This window comes from Triticum urartu, chromosome 1A (genome assembly GCF_056163025.1).
Source record: "Triticum urartu cultivar PI428250 chromosome 1A, HENAU_Tu73, whole genome shotgun sequence".
NCBI classification, from domain to species: Eukaryota; Viridiplantae; Streptophyta; class Magnoliopsida; order Poales; family Poaceae; genus Triticum; species Triticum urartu.
In genome coordinates, this window is record NC_141873.1 from 237,761,386 (window position 1) to 237,773,420 (window position 12,035).

Sequence of the window (12,035 nt, forward strand, 5' to 3'; positions counted from 1 at the left end):
AAAAAGAAGATATGTTATTACCAGAGAGGAGGCAGAAGAGTACGAGAGGAGAGCAGAGGCAGCTCGTCTCCACGCTGCAGCTCAGCAGGCGATAACCGCTGCACATCAATATGATCCCAACTATTCTTCCTCATCATAGTACGACCCCAACAACTATTATTATGGATATCCGCCAGGCCAGCCGTGGCCATAGACCAACTTAGGCCAAAAGCCTAAGCTTGGGGGAGTACGTATTTCTCACCGACATTACATTTATGTTCACACACACTCATTACTAGATGTCGGTGCTCATACTTTTTCACTGTAATATCCATGCTAGTTTATTTTCTTTTTCCTGCTTTCTTCTTGTGTGTTTGTTAAACCTTAAGAAAAACCAAAAAAATTAGTAGTAGTTTATTTTTCTGCTGTAGTAGTAATAATTAAAAAGAAAACCCAAAAATATTTCCCGTTCTTCTTTTGCTTGTTGGGAGCCTTCTCGTGTAAATAGTTTTATTTCTTTTCTTTTCTTTGGGGGTCAGTAGGAGAAGACCATAATTAAATTGTTGAAGTGGCTCTTATATGCATTATTGTTGATTTAACCCAGAGCCCATATTGCCTTGTCTTCTCCTGTTTATGGAATGCTCGCAGATTCCAGCTTAGTCCAATGCACGTGCACTCTTATTATTATTCACACCGTTCGGTCGTGCAAGTGAAAGGCAATTATGATGATATATGATGGACTGACTGAGATGAGAAAAGCTGGTATGAACTCAACCTCTTTTGTTTTTGTAAATATGATGAGTCCCTTGTTCTTGATTCAGCTTATTATGAATAAACATGTTTGCAATGACAATTAGAGATCATAGTTGCGTGTTCCATGCTTGATTAGCTATGAGTTATAATGATTTACCTTGTGTGCCAACATGCTATTGAGATGGTTATGATGTGGTATGATGGGGTGGTATCCTCCTTTGAATGATTTACGTGACTTGACTTGGCACATGTTCACGCATGTAGTTGAAACAAATCAACATAGCCTTCACGATATTTATGTTCATGGTGGATTACATCCTACTCATGCTTGCATCCAATGTTTATTAATTTTAATGCATGTACATGGCTGTTGTCGCTCTCTAGTTGGTCGCTTCCCAGTCTTTTGCTAGCCTTCACTTGTACTAAGCGGGAATACTGCTTGTGCATCCAATCCCTTAAACCCCAAAGTTATTCCAGATGAGTCCACCATACCTTCCTATTTGCGGTATCTACCTGCCGTTCCAAGTAAATTTGTATGTGCCAAACTCTAAACCTTCAAATAAACATTCTGTTTTGTATGCTCGAATAGCTCATGTATCAACCAAGGCTGTCCTTATCTTCCGTGTTAGGCGGGTTATTCTCAAGAGGAGTGGACTCCGCTCCTCACTCATGAGATAAATGGCTGGTCACCGGGATGCCCAGTCCCATGCTTTATGCAAACTAAATCAAAATTAATTGCAAAGAAAACTCCCCCTGGGACCTGATGTATGTTGGAGGCACTCGTTGTTTCGAGCAAGCCATGGATTGATGCTTGTTGGTGGAGGGGGAGTATAAACTTTACCATTCTGTTTGGGAACCGCCTATAATGTGTTTAGCATGGAAGATATCGCCATCTCTTAGTTGTTACGTTGACAATGAAAGTATACCGCTCAAAATACAATTTATCTCTATTTCAAAACTGAGCTCTAGCACCTCTACAAATCCCTGCTTCCCTCTACGAAGGGCCTATCCATTTACTTTTATGTTGAGTCATCACCCTCTTATTAAAAAGCACTAGCTGGAGAGCACAGCCGTCATTTGCATTCATCACTGTTAATTTATATTGGGTACGACTATGACTAGATCTCCTTTACCATGAATTACAATGTCTAGTCAGTCCTTGATCTTTAAAGGTGCTATGCATTTATGCTTTGAAGTCTCAGAAAGGGCTAGCGAGATACCATCTTGTTATATCATATTATGATTGTTTTGAGAAAATGTTGTCATTCGAGATTTATTATTATGGCTTGCTAGTTGATCATGTTATTGATATGAGTAATTATGAGACCTGAGAATTATTGCAAATGTGGTTAGTTATGATCTATGCTGAAAACTTGAATGCTGGCTTGACATAGTTACAACAACAAGAGCAAACAGAGTTTGTAAAAGTTTTTCTTTCTTTCTGTCAGTTTGTCAACTGAATTGCTTGAGGACAAGCAAGGGTTTAAGCTTGGGGGAGTTGATATGTCTCTGTCGTATCTACTTTTCCAAAAACTTTTGCCCTTGTTTTGGACTCTAACTTGTACGATTTGAATGGAGCTAACCCGGACTGACGTTGTTTTCAGCAGAATTTCCATGGTGTTGTTTTATGTGCAGAAAACAAATATTCTCAGAATGACCTGAAACTCCACGGAACATCTTAGAAAAAATAATAAAAAATCATCGCCAAAGATGAAGACCAGGGGACCCACACCCTTCTCACGAGGGTGGGGGGCGCGCCCCCCTAGGGTGCGCCCCCTACCTCGTGGGCCCCCTGGATGCCCTCCGACGCCAACTCCAACTCCAACTCTATATATTTGCTTTTGGAGAGAAAAAAATTAGAGAGAAGAAATCATCGCGTTTTACGATACGGAGCCACCGCCAAGCCCTAAAACCTCTCGGGAGGGCTGATCTGGAGTTCGTTCGGGGCTCCGGAGAGGGGGATTCGTCGCCGTCATCATCATCAACCATCCTCCATCACCAATTTCATGATGCTCACCGCCGTGCGTGAGTAATTCCATCGTAGGCTTGCTGGACGGTGATGGGTTGGATGAGATTTATCATGTAATCGAGTTAGTTTTTGTTTGGGTTTGATCCCTAGTATCCACTATGTTCTGAGATTGATGTTGCTATGACTTTGCTATGCTTAATGATTGTCACTAGGGCCCGAGTGCCATGATTTCAGATCTGAACCTATTATGTTTTCATGAATATATGTGAGTTCTTGATCCGATCTTGCAAGTCTATAGTCACCTACTATGTGTTATGATCCGGCAACCCCGAAGTGACAATAATCGGGACCACTCCCGGTGATGACCATAGTTTGAGGAGTTCATGTATTCACCATGTGCTAATGCTTTGTTCCGGTTCTCTATTAAAAGGAGGCCTTAATATCCCTTAGTTTCCAATAGGACCCCGCTGCCACGGGAGGGTAGGACAAAAGATGTCATGCAAGTTTTTTTTCCATAAGCACGTATGACTATATACGGAATACATGCCTACATTACATTGATGAATTGGAGCTAGTTCTGTGTCACCCTATGTTACGACTGTTACATGATGAACCGCATCCGACATAATTATCCATCACTGATCCGGTGCCTACGAGTTTTCCATATACTGGTTTTCGCTTATTTACTTTCCCGCTGCTACTGTTACAATCACTACAAAATACCAAAAACATTACTTTTGCTGTCTTTACTTTTGTTGCCGCTACCACCACTATCATATTACTTCGCTACTAAACACTTTGCTGCAGATACTAAGTTTCCAGGTGTGGTTGAATTGACAACTCAGCTGCTAATACTTGAGAATATCCTTTGGCTCCCCTTGTGTCGAATCAATAAATTTGGGTTGAATACTCTACCCTCAAAAGCTGTTGCGATCCCCTATACTTGTGGGTCATCAGTCACCATGGCCCAATCAGAGGCCTTATCATGGGCAAGTTCTGTTCCAATGGCAAGGACCGAGCCTTGACGAGTGGTTCCGATCCCCCGCCATAGATCAGCTCGAGAAGCTCAGTTTACTGATGGGCATATGCGCTTGCTACCAATGTCCGTGCTCCACTTCGCGTCCATGTTGCGCCTCGCCAAGTTCATGAATTTCCATCCCCCCTTAATGACACGCCCACTCTTTTTCTACCACGACTGAATCACCTCGAGCTCGTTGCCGTCTGCATCCCAAAGGATGACATGGAGCGCCTGCTCTGTGGCTCTGTCGCACTCGAGTTCCTTCGTCTTCAGGCGATAAATTGGTCGAGTACCTTCCACATCACCTCCAGGACTCTCCGGACAATTTATGTGTGTTGCTGGTGCTGCAACGTGAGATCACAAAAGGTGGACCACAGTATGGTCATTGAGGACACACCTTCACTTTAGAGATTACTTGTAGTAATCAACAAGGTCCAACAAGAATCAATGTCATTTATGTGCTGAAATTGACAGTGGTGGGCTAATCGTATGTCAAATACTACTACTTTCAGGTACAACAGTCGCCTTATACCTCTCTTTCTTGATATCAACATTATTTCTAGTTTTGAAGATGTATGTTCGTCTGTCATCCAACAAAGCTTCACCCAGATTCTGGGCACAGTGAAGGTCTTGGCGCTAGAATCTGTCGGCCCCAACCTGGACCAAGTTGTCAGTTGCCTGAGATGCTTTCCGTGCCTAAAGAAGTTGTATATCGAGGTGATGTTCCTTTCCTATTAAATGTTAACCATAAGAGCATCTCCAGCCGTTTGGTCCCCCCAGGGCGCCGAAAAAGAGCCCCCTGGGGGTGAGCCGGCGCTAGATTGGTGCGTGGGGGCGAGCGGGTTCCCAGCCGCTCGCCCAAGGGTTGCTCCAGACGCATATTTTTTTTATTTTAAAACATCTGAATTCGACAATGTTCTGCCAAATTCGGCAAAAATTTGGCTAACTTGACATTCATATTCAACATGTTTGGCGTTTACATAAATTATTAAAAAAAATACATCTACAGGGCGAAGAAGTCGCTGAGCGCGGCGAAGTCGCCGACGTCCTCGTCGGCGGCGGCCTTCTCCTTCTTGATGGCGTGGCCGACCCTGCTGCTGGACCCCTGTCCGGCGTCCCCAAGGCGGACCGGTGGCGGCGGCGCGTCGTCGTCGTGGCTGTCGTCGAGGGCGACGATGCCTCCCTCGTCCCAGCCGCGGCGCCGGGCTTCGAAGCGCTCGAAGGCGGCGATCTGGCGCTGCAGCTCCGTTTGCGCCCAGTCGTCGCGCGCCCACTTCAGGGCCGCCTCGTTGTCGAGCTCCTCCTCCTTGACGCCGTCGACGAGCCCGGGGAACCCCGGCTCCCGCTTGACGGTGGCAAGCCCCGGCTCCATCTTCGGTTTGACGAAGCGCGGAGGTGCCGAGGAGGGGGCGCGCCGGCCGCCCTCGTTAATGACGATGTCGGCGCTGTGGGTGCGCCGACCGAGTGGTGTCTCCACGCCGGGCTCAGGCTTGATGCCGAAGAGCGCCGGCGAGGAGGAGTGGGAGGAGGAGGAAGAGAAGGAAGAGCCGAACCTCCTCGGCACCCACGGCCCGGGACTTCGGCGGGGGGGAGGGGGGACGGGCGCCGCGGCAGGGTATGCCAGCGGCGGGTTGTTGCCGCCCTCGAGTTACTTCAGCACCCCGTGCAGTGTGCGGCCGGGGACGCCCCACCAGAGGCGGCGGCCGTCGCTGTTCTTGATGCCCCCACCACCGACGCCCTGTTCGTGGACGGTAGCCGCTGTGCCTGCTGCCGCTGGAAATACTCCGTCCACACCGCATGGTTGTCGGTGACGTACCGGGGGAGGGCGTACTGCTCCTCAGTCAGGGACGACCGCACGCGGTCGACCTCGGCGGCGAAGACGTCGAGGCGCGCGTCGACGTCCGGTACCGGGGGGATGGGGATGCCGCCATTGCTTAGCCTCCACCCCGTTGGCCCGGCGCGCATGTCCGGCGGCGCCGGGATGTTGGCCTCGAACAGAAGCCACGCCTCCGACGACTGGAGCGAGCGGCGGCCGAAGCCGTTGGCCTCCATGGTATCGCTGGGGAAGCGTTCGGCCATCGCTGGAGAGGGAACGAGGGAAGGGGAGGACGGGGGAGATAGAGCTCGATGGCGTAGACAGGAGAAAGCAGAGCTCGGCGGCGGCTGGTTTGGGCTCGGGCTGGTGTGGCCAACGACCAGGGGGGTCTTTTTAGCCCGTGTCGTGTGTATGCGTGGCGGGAGGGGAGGCGTCGTCGCGCCGCCCGTGAGGCGTCGGCCCGTGAGGAATCAATGGAAGGCTGACCGGCGGCAGCCTTGCCATTGATTCCCCGCGGGAAATCGAGGCGTGCTGGGGGAAGACGAGGCATCGTCTTGCTGACGCGGCTGGCCCGCGGCTCTTTCTCGCTAAAACCGTTCGCCCCAGCGCCCCCCGGCACCCCTCAGCGCGCCGGGTTCGGCCTGGGTCTGCCGACGTCAGTTTGGTCCCAAGCCGGCGAAAAACGGGCTACCGGGGGCCCGACTAGGCCGATTTTTTGGCGTCGGCGTGGCAAAAAATGCCTGGGGAGGGCCTGTTGGGGATGCGGCTGGAGATGCTCTAAGGGAGTTCAATTTTTTGCACCTTTTCCCAAGTTTACAATGACAATGTACTACGATCTCTGAGGGAATTTTGGAGGATTTCAGGACATACACCCCCCGCCACATATTGGTTGCTTGATTCATATGGTTACAATCCATAAGCATTTCTCCTTTGGATTCATCTATACTAGTTTTCTAAGGGAATTTTTCATCCAACCCAACCTCTTGTGAAGAAGGCTACATGTTTCTAGACTGTAATCAAATGCCCATGTTAATCATGTCAAATCGAAGATGGCACGTTGGTGCATTTTACAAATCCTGCAAACAAAATAGGCGTGTGGTAGTGTTCAAAACTACATGTAGGCACTAACACGTTCTCTTCTTTTGCAGATAATAATAGGCCCGGAGGTGGATAATGTTCATAATGACAATCACAGCGAATGCCTAGATCTGCATCTCTCGAATATTACTTTGAACTCCTACCAAGGGACCTTACTGGAGATTATACTCGCCAGGTTCTTTCTTGCCAGAGCAAAGGTGCTGAGGGTACTGAAGTTGAACACGCATTTAATTAGAAAAGATGAATGGTATGTTGATCAGAGCCGGCAGGTAGTGTAGAATGGAAGAGGCTCCAAAAAAGCTAAACTTTGTTCTGGAAGAGCATATGGCAGAGCAATTGGAAGTCATTGTGTCAAACCCATACATGACTTGTCAGCGGCTGATCCCTTCATAGAAATGACGATGTTTGCAATGTTTGAATTTGGGCGTTGTCATCTTTGAATTTAAACCTTGCAATGTTTATGGTATTTGTTATATAACATAATTGGATGTTTAATTTGGTATTACAATCATGTCATGTTACAAGTATATATATGTTGTTATTCTGTGCACAGAGCATAGATGTTCTGTAGACAGAGCGTATCACAACACATATCATCGGGGATATCCCCGCGGTATGACCCGGCCGGAGATATGACCCGGCCGGGACTTGATGTTACATTGGTGACCCGGCAGACACAGTCATGTAACCCGGCAGACACAATCATATAACCCGGCAGACACAGTCATATAAGCCAGATAGTTAAGCAGACAGTTAAGTCAGACAGTTAAGCCGGACAGTTAGGTCAGACAGTTAAGCCGGACAGTTAAGCCAGATGGTAAGCCAGATTGTAGATCAACAGTTAAGAAGCCCGAAACGTTAAGAAGCCCATGGAGAGAAGCCCATGGAGAGGAGTCAGAATAGTTAAGTCTTAAGTCCGAATTGGACTTTACATGTAACCCGACCCTTTAACATATATAAGGAGGGGCAGGGCACCTCAAGAGGGACAAGTGGAATAATGATTAAGTCTAGACACAACTAGGAGAGCCGGAGTTACGGTGACTCCTTCATGATGATAATGAGACCTAGCCACAAACAACATGTAGGGTTGTTACCGAATGATGTTTCCCGGGGTCCGAAGATGTCTAAATCTTCGTCTTACGTGTTGCGTCTCTCAATTCCAATCAACCCCTTCAAACTACCGCATAGATGCGTTGGCCCCATGACTAAGTCCTCACACTAGGACATCTGTCATGACGTTTTCACGACAGTTGGCGTCCACCGTGGAGCCTGCGCACGGTGGTGTTGAGTTCTTAGAGGGATCTTTTTCAGGGTTTGAGAAATTTGCAATTCAATTTGCTATCGTCGGTTGAACAAAATTAAAACTCGGAGGAAGACCCGGACGTGCACGGGTCAAATCTGCCACAACCGGACTCTGCTTCGTTACCAAGTCGTCCAGGGTCTCGTGCGTCGTCTACGCCACCAAGTCGCCGGGATCAAGACTTGCCAAATAAAGCTGCCACCTCACGTGATCCGTCGAAGCTAGCAGGTCCCGGTGACCGTAGAAGGCATATCAAGTTAATTTCTGTCCAAATCAAACCAATACAAGACTCAAGACCTGCGGCCAACATGGCCTTGACCTGCTTGGCACCCGCGACTTTTGCTCCGCCCTCGGCTCTGCTTCGGACTGCCGCAAGTCACCGCGGCTTCGAAGTGCCTTGGCCCCGCCTACGGCCTCAAGTGTTTTTTCCTCCGCGGTTTTACATCACCAGTGCCGCTCCTGACCGCCGGTTTCCGGTGAGCCGCCGCCACGGGGCGGCTCTATTGTTTTAGCCGCGCTTTCGCTGTTCTCCATTCAACCGCGGCCTCCCCTCACCCGCGTTGCTCTCCTCTGAGCCGCGCCTTACTGCCGGAGAACAGCGAAGAGCCGCCATTCGCCTCCGCCAAGAGCCGACCGATGAGTCGTCACCGCAGTTTCGCCTTCGGGTCCCCACTGTTTCTTCAAGCCATGGCCGCGCCAGGAGCTGCTTTAAACCACCTGAGAGCCGCCACCGGTGCTCCGACCCTCCGTGACCCGCCTTTGCGCTTCGCCTCACCGGCTTTCGCCTTTGATGACTCGCCCACAACACTCCCACCAGCACGCTTGGTTACTCAAACTACCGATGTTGTGGCCATCGCCTTGCTCCAAACCGCCGCCATGGCCTTCGTTTAATCGCCCTGCAAGTCACCTCCGTCCGTGACCCGGACCGAATGGCCATTGCAACCCGGATCGAACGGCCACCGCGAGCCGTCGGCTTTATTCCGTCAAACTCCGTCGAGCCGGCCCTGAGCCATTGCCGTCCTACCAACTCGCACTTCACCCCTGCCGGAGCAGGCCTCGGGCCATCCTTGCAGCTGCGCCAAGCCGCCGCAATGACCCGCCGCGCCTTGACCCACCCCGCTGCTATGGCCTTGGCCTACCACCACGCATTGAGTCGCCGCTGTACCGCGTCGTCTGGCCGCTACTGTTTCTCGTGCCCGCAAGAACGGTTCGTTCCATTGCTGTGCCGCTGCCGGGTCAATGACCTGCCGTGGAGCATCTCTGTGTTAAATCGCTGAACCACCAATGACGAGCTATCGGCTGTTTCTTTAACTGCACTATAGCTGCTGCTGTTCCAGTGCTCCGCGGCGAGCCGCCTTCGCATGACTCACCGGCCTTGAGCCGCCGTCCGCCTCCTGAATCGACTGCGAGCCGCCTTGAGCCGGCCTCGTTCCGCCTTGGCCTCGTTTTAGCATGCTCAGAGCTACCAGTACCACTACAAGCCGCCGCCCTGGCTAAAATCGCCGCATGACCTTAATCCACCTAGGTTTTCTCCGGCTCCAAATCGCCAAAGCCTTTTTCAGCTGCAGGCAGGCCTCAAACCACTTGACCGGGTATCAACTAGTACAACCTTGAGCCGATGGGTTTCGCCTTCGCCTTCCACCGGCGCTGGCCACCACGGCTGTTTCGGGGCCGCCTCACACCACTGCCTGTAGGAGCTCCATCGCTGAGTCGCCTCGGCCGAGCAATCTTACCGCAGCCTCGCTCGCTCTATGAACCGCCGCGCACTGAGTCGCCCTCATGGACCTAATGGCCGGCCCGCCATCTTCCTTGCTGGTATCGCTTCTGAGCCGCCGTTGTGGGTCGTCGCCTCCGAGCCTCAAAATTTCCGGATCTCGCGGCCTTAATTGCCCGGCTGTGCACCGCCATACGCGCCTGAGCCGCAGGCGAATTGCTTCGCAACCACCCCGTCGGTTGTACTCCGCAGGCAAATCTACAAGCTGCCACAACTTGCCTTCAAATCACCAAAATCAGTGGAATATAATTGGATATTATATTTGGAAGTGGCTGAAGATTACAACGTTTTCCTTATTGAGCATGGAGGGACCTGTGCTGGGAAGTTAGTTTTCTAAAAGGCTAAACGCAAGTTCAGTGATTAAGGACTTGCACAATTTTTTTTGCTATGGTCGTCGCTCACGTGGGCATCGAATACCATCGATTGTCAATGATACGGCTCCACCCGGGGTCAGCTCTGGCCGAACGGCCGCATCAAATCGCCGGCCTCGCCGCTCCTCCGCCTCTCCCCGGCCCTGTTGTCACGGACACGCGTCGAGCTCCTGCTCTGCGAGTGCCTCTCTGCCTCGTTTGTCGCTGAGCCGCCCTTGCCGGACACACCTCGCAGTGCCTTACCTTGAGCCGTCGCTACGGGTCAGTTTCAACCCGCCAGAGTCTGCTTTGAGTCGCCATCGCAACGCTCAAAGGAGAACCCGCAGGCTCCGGTTCGCCTTGTCGCTGGCCCGCCGGTGTATGATGGCTGCTGTACTCCGACGCTAGCTCACCCGCGGCCCCCGGCTCATCACTGCTCCGCTGCTCAAGCCGCTGTGCTGCTGCGCTGCTGAGTCGCCGTCACTGTCGCGGATCCCTTGAGCTGCCAGGTACCTCCGCATTGCTCCGCTGTAGCGCGTAGGGTTGCCTTGGTCTTACCTGGAGCCCTCGTGCGACCCGGCCATGGCTGCAACTGACCAGCATGAGCCACCGCCTGCTTCGTTGATGCGTCCCGCGAGCCGCCTTGCTCCTTCCGCGCGCCGTGCCATCGGGGTTTGGCGGCGGCCGCTGGTCTTTACCCGCTGCTCGCCGGCTTACTACGGCTGTGCCCTGCTTCCACCGACCCGCTGCTGCGGGTTGCCTTTGCCATCTCCACCGGTGCCGTCTCGCCGCCACTAGCCTCGAGCCGCCTGCCTCATCCAGGGGCGAGTGGCTGCCTTGAATTAAGAGGAAAAATGAGAGGACTTGACCCGGTGGATAAAAAAATAGAGTACTATCGCTGCTACGTACAAAATTCTATGTATAGATTATTGGTCATCAGGACAATTGTTCACTGCAAAGGCAGTTGTCGGGCCATGGGTATGAAACTCGCGCCGACGGTATGTGCGCTAGCATCCGACCATGTTGCATTGTTAAAATGAGTGTGCAAACTGCTGCCTCTGCGGCCCACTCTACATCAACATGATGTGGTCGACTAATCCGCCTGCGCGGCTTACCGCGCCTACTATTAACTCGCCCGTCTGCGCTGGCTTATAATCCCGCGGTCGGCTTATCTGTCTGCTCCCGTGGCCGACTCATCCGTGATTGATTTCAGCTTCGCCTGGTGATCATCAACTCTGTAGTAGATAATTACTGGCTTGACGTATCAGGTGAAATCCATCCAGTATATTTTTATATTACGTATTGCTTTTTCTAAAAGAGTAATTACTCTGGCTTGCAAGTTCTCCTATGCAGGAATCAAACCGGTCTATATCACGGTCAACTGTGGAGAATCTCAAGTCAACTCATTGAGTCGTCTTGAACACTCGAGGGCTACATGGACATAGCTTAATAAATGTTGCCAGTTTAAAGGCCGTCCGGAAACAGGTACCCTTCTTCAAAATACCATTGGGGGCTGATTGTATTTGAATCTAGCTTAACCCCTTTTTGGTCCGACTTTGATCGTATACGAATCAGAGTCGTTAAAACAGTCTCAAGGTCATTTGGGGGCTTCCTGTTCAAACATAGGTCGTATTCGAACCAAAGAGAACATAGCTGTCGGTACCCTATTGATCGGCACAATGCCAAACCCACTAGGGGGCTTGTTGATCGTATTCGAATCAAAGCTTAACCCCTTTTGGGTCCGATTTGGATCATATTTGAATCAGGGTCGTTAAAAACCTCTCAAGGTTATTTGGGGGCTTCCTGTTCAAACATAGGTCGTATTCGAATTAAAGAGAATATAGTTGTCGGTACCCTTTTGATCGGCGCAACGCCAAAGCCGCCGGGGGCTACATGATCGTATTCGAATCCTAGCTTAACCCCTTTTGGTTCGGTTTACTGATCGTATTCGAATCAGAAGCCTCAAATTCTTCTTTCT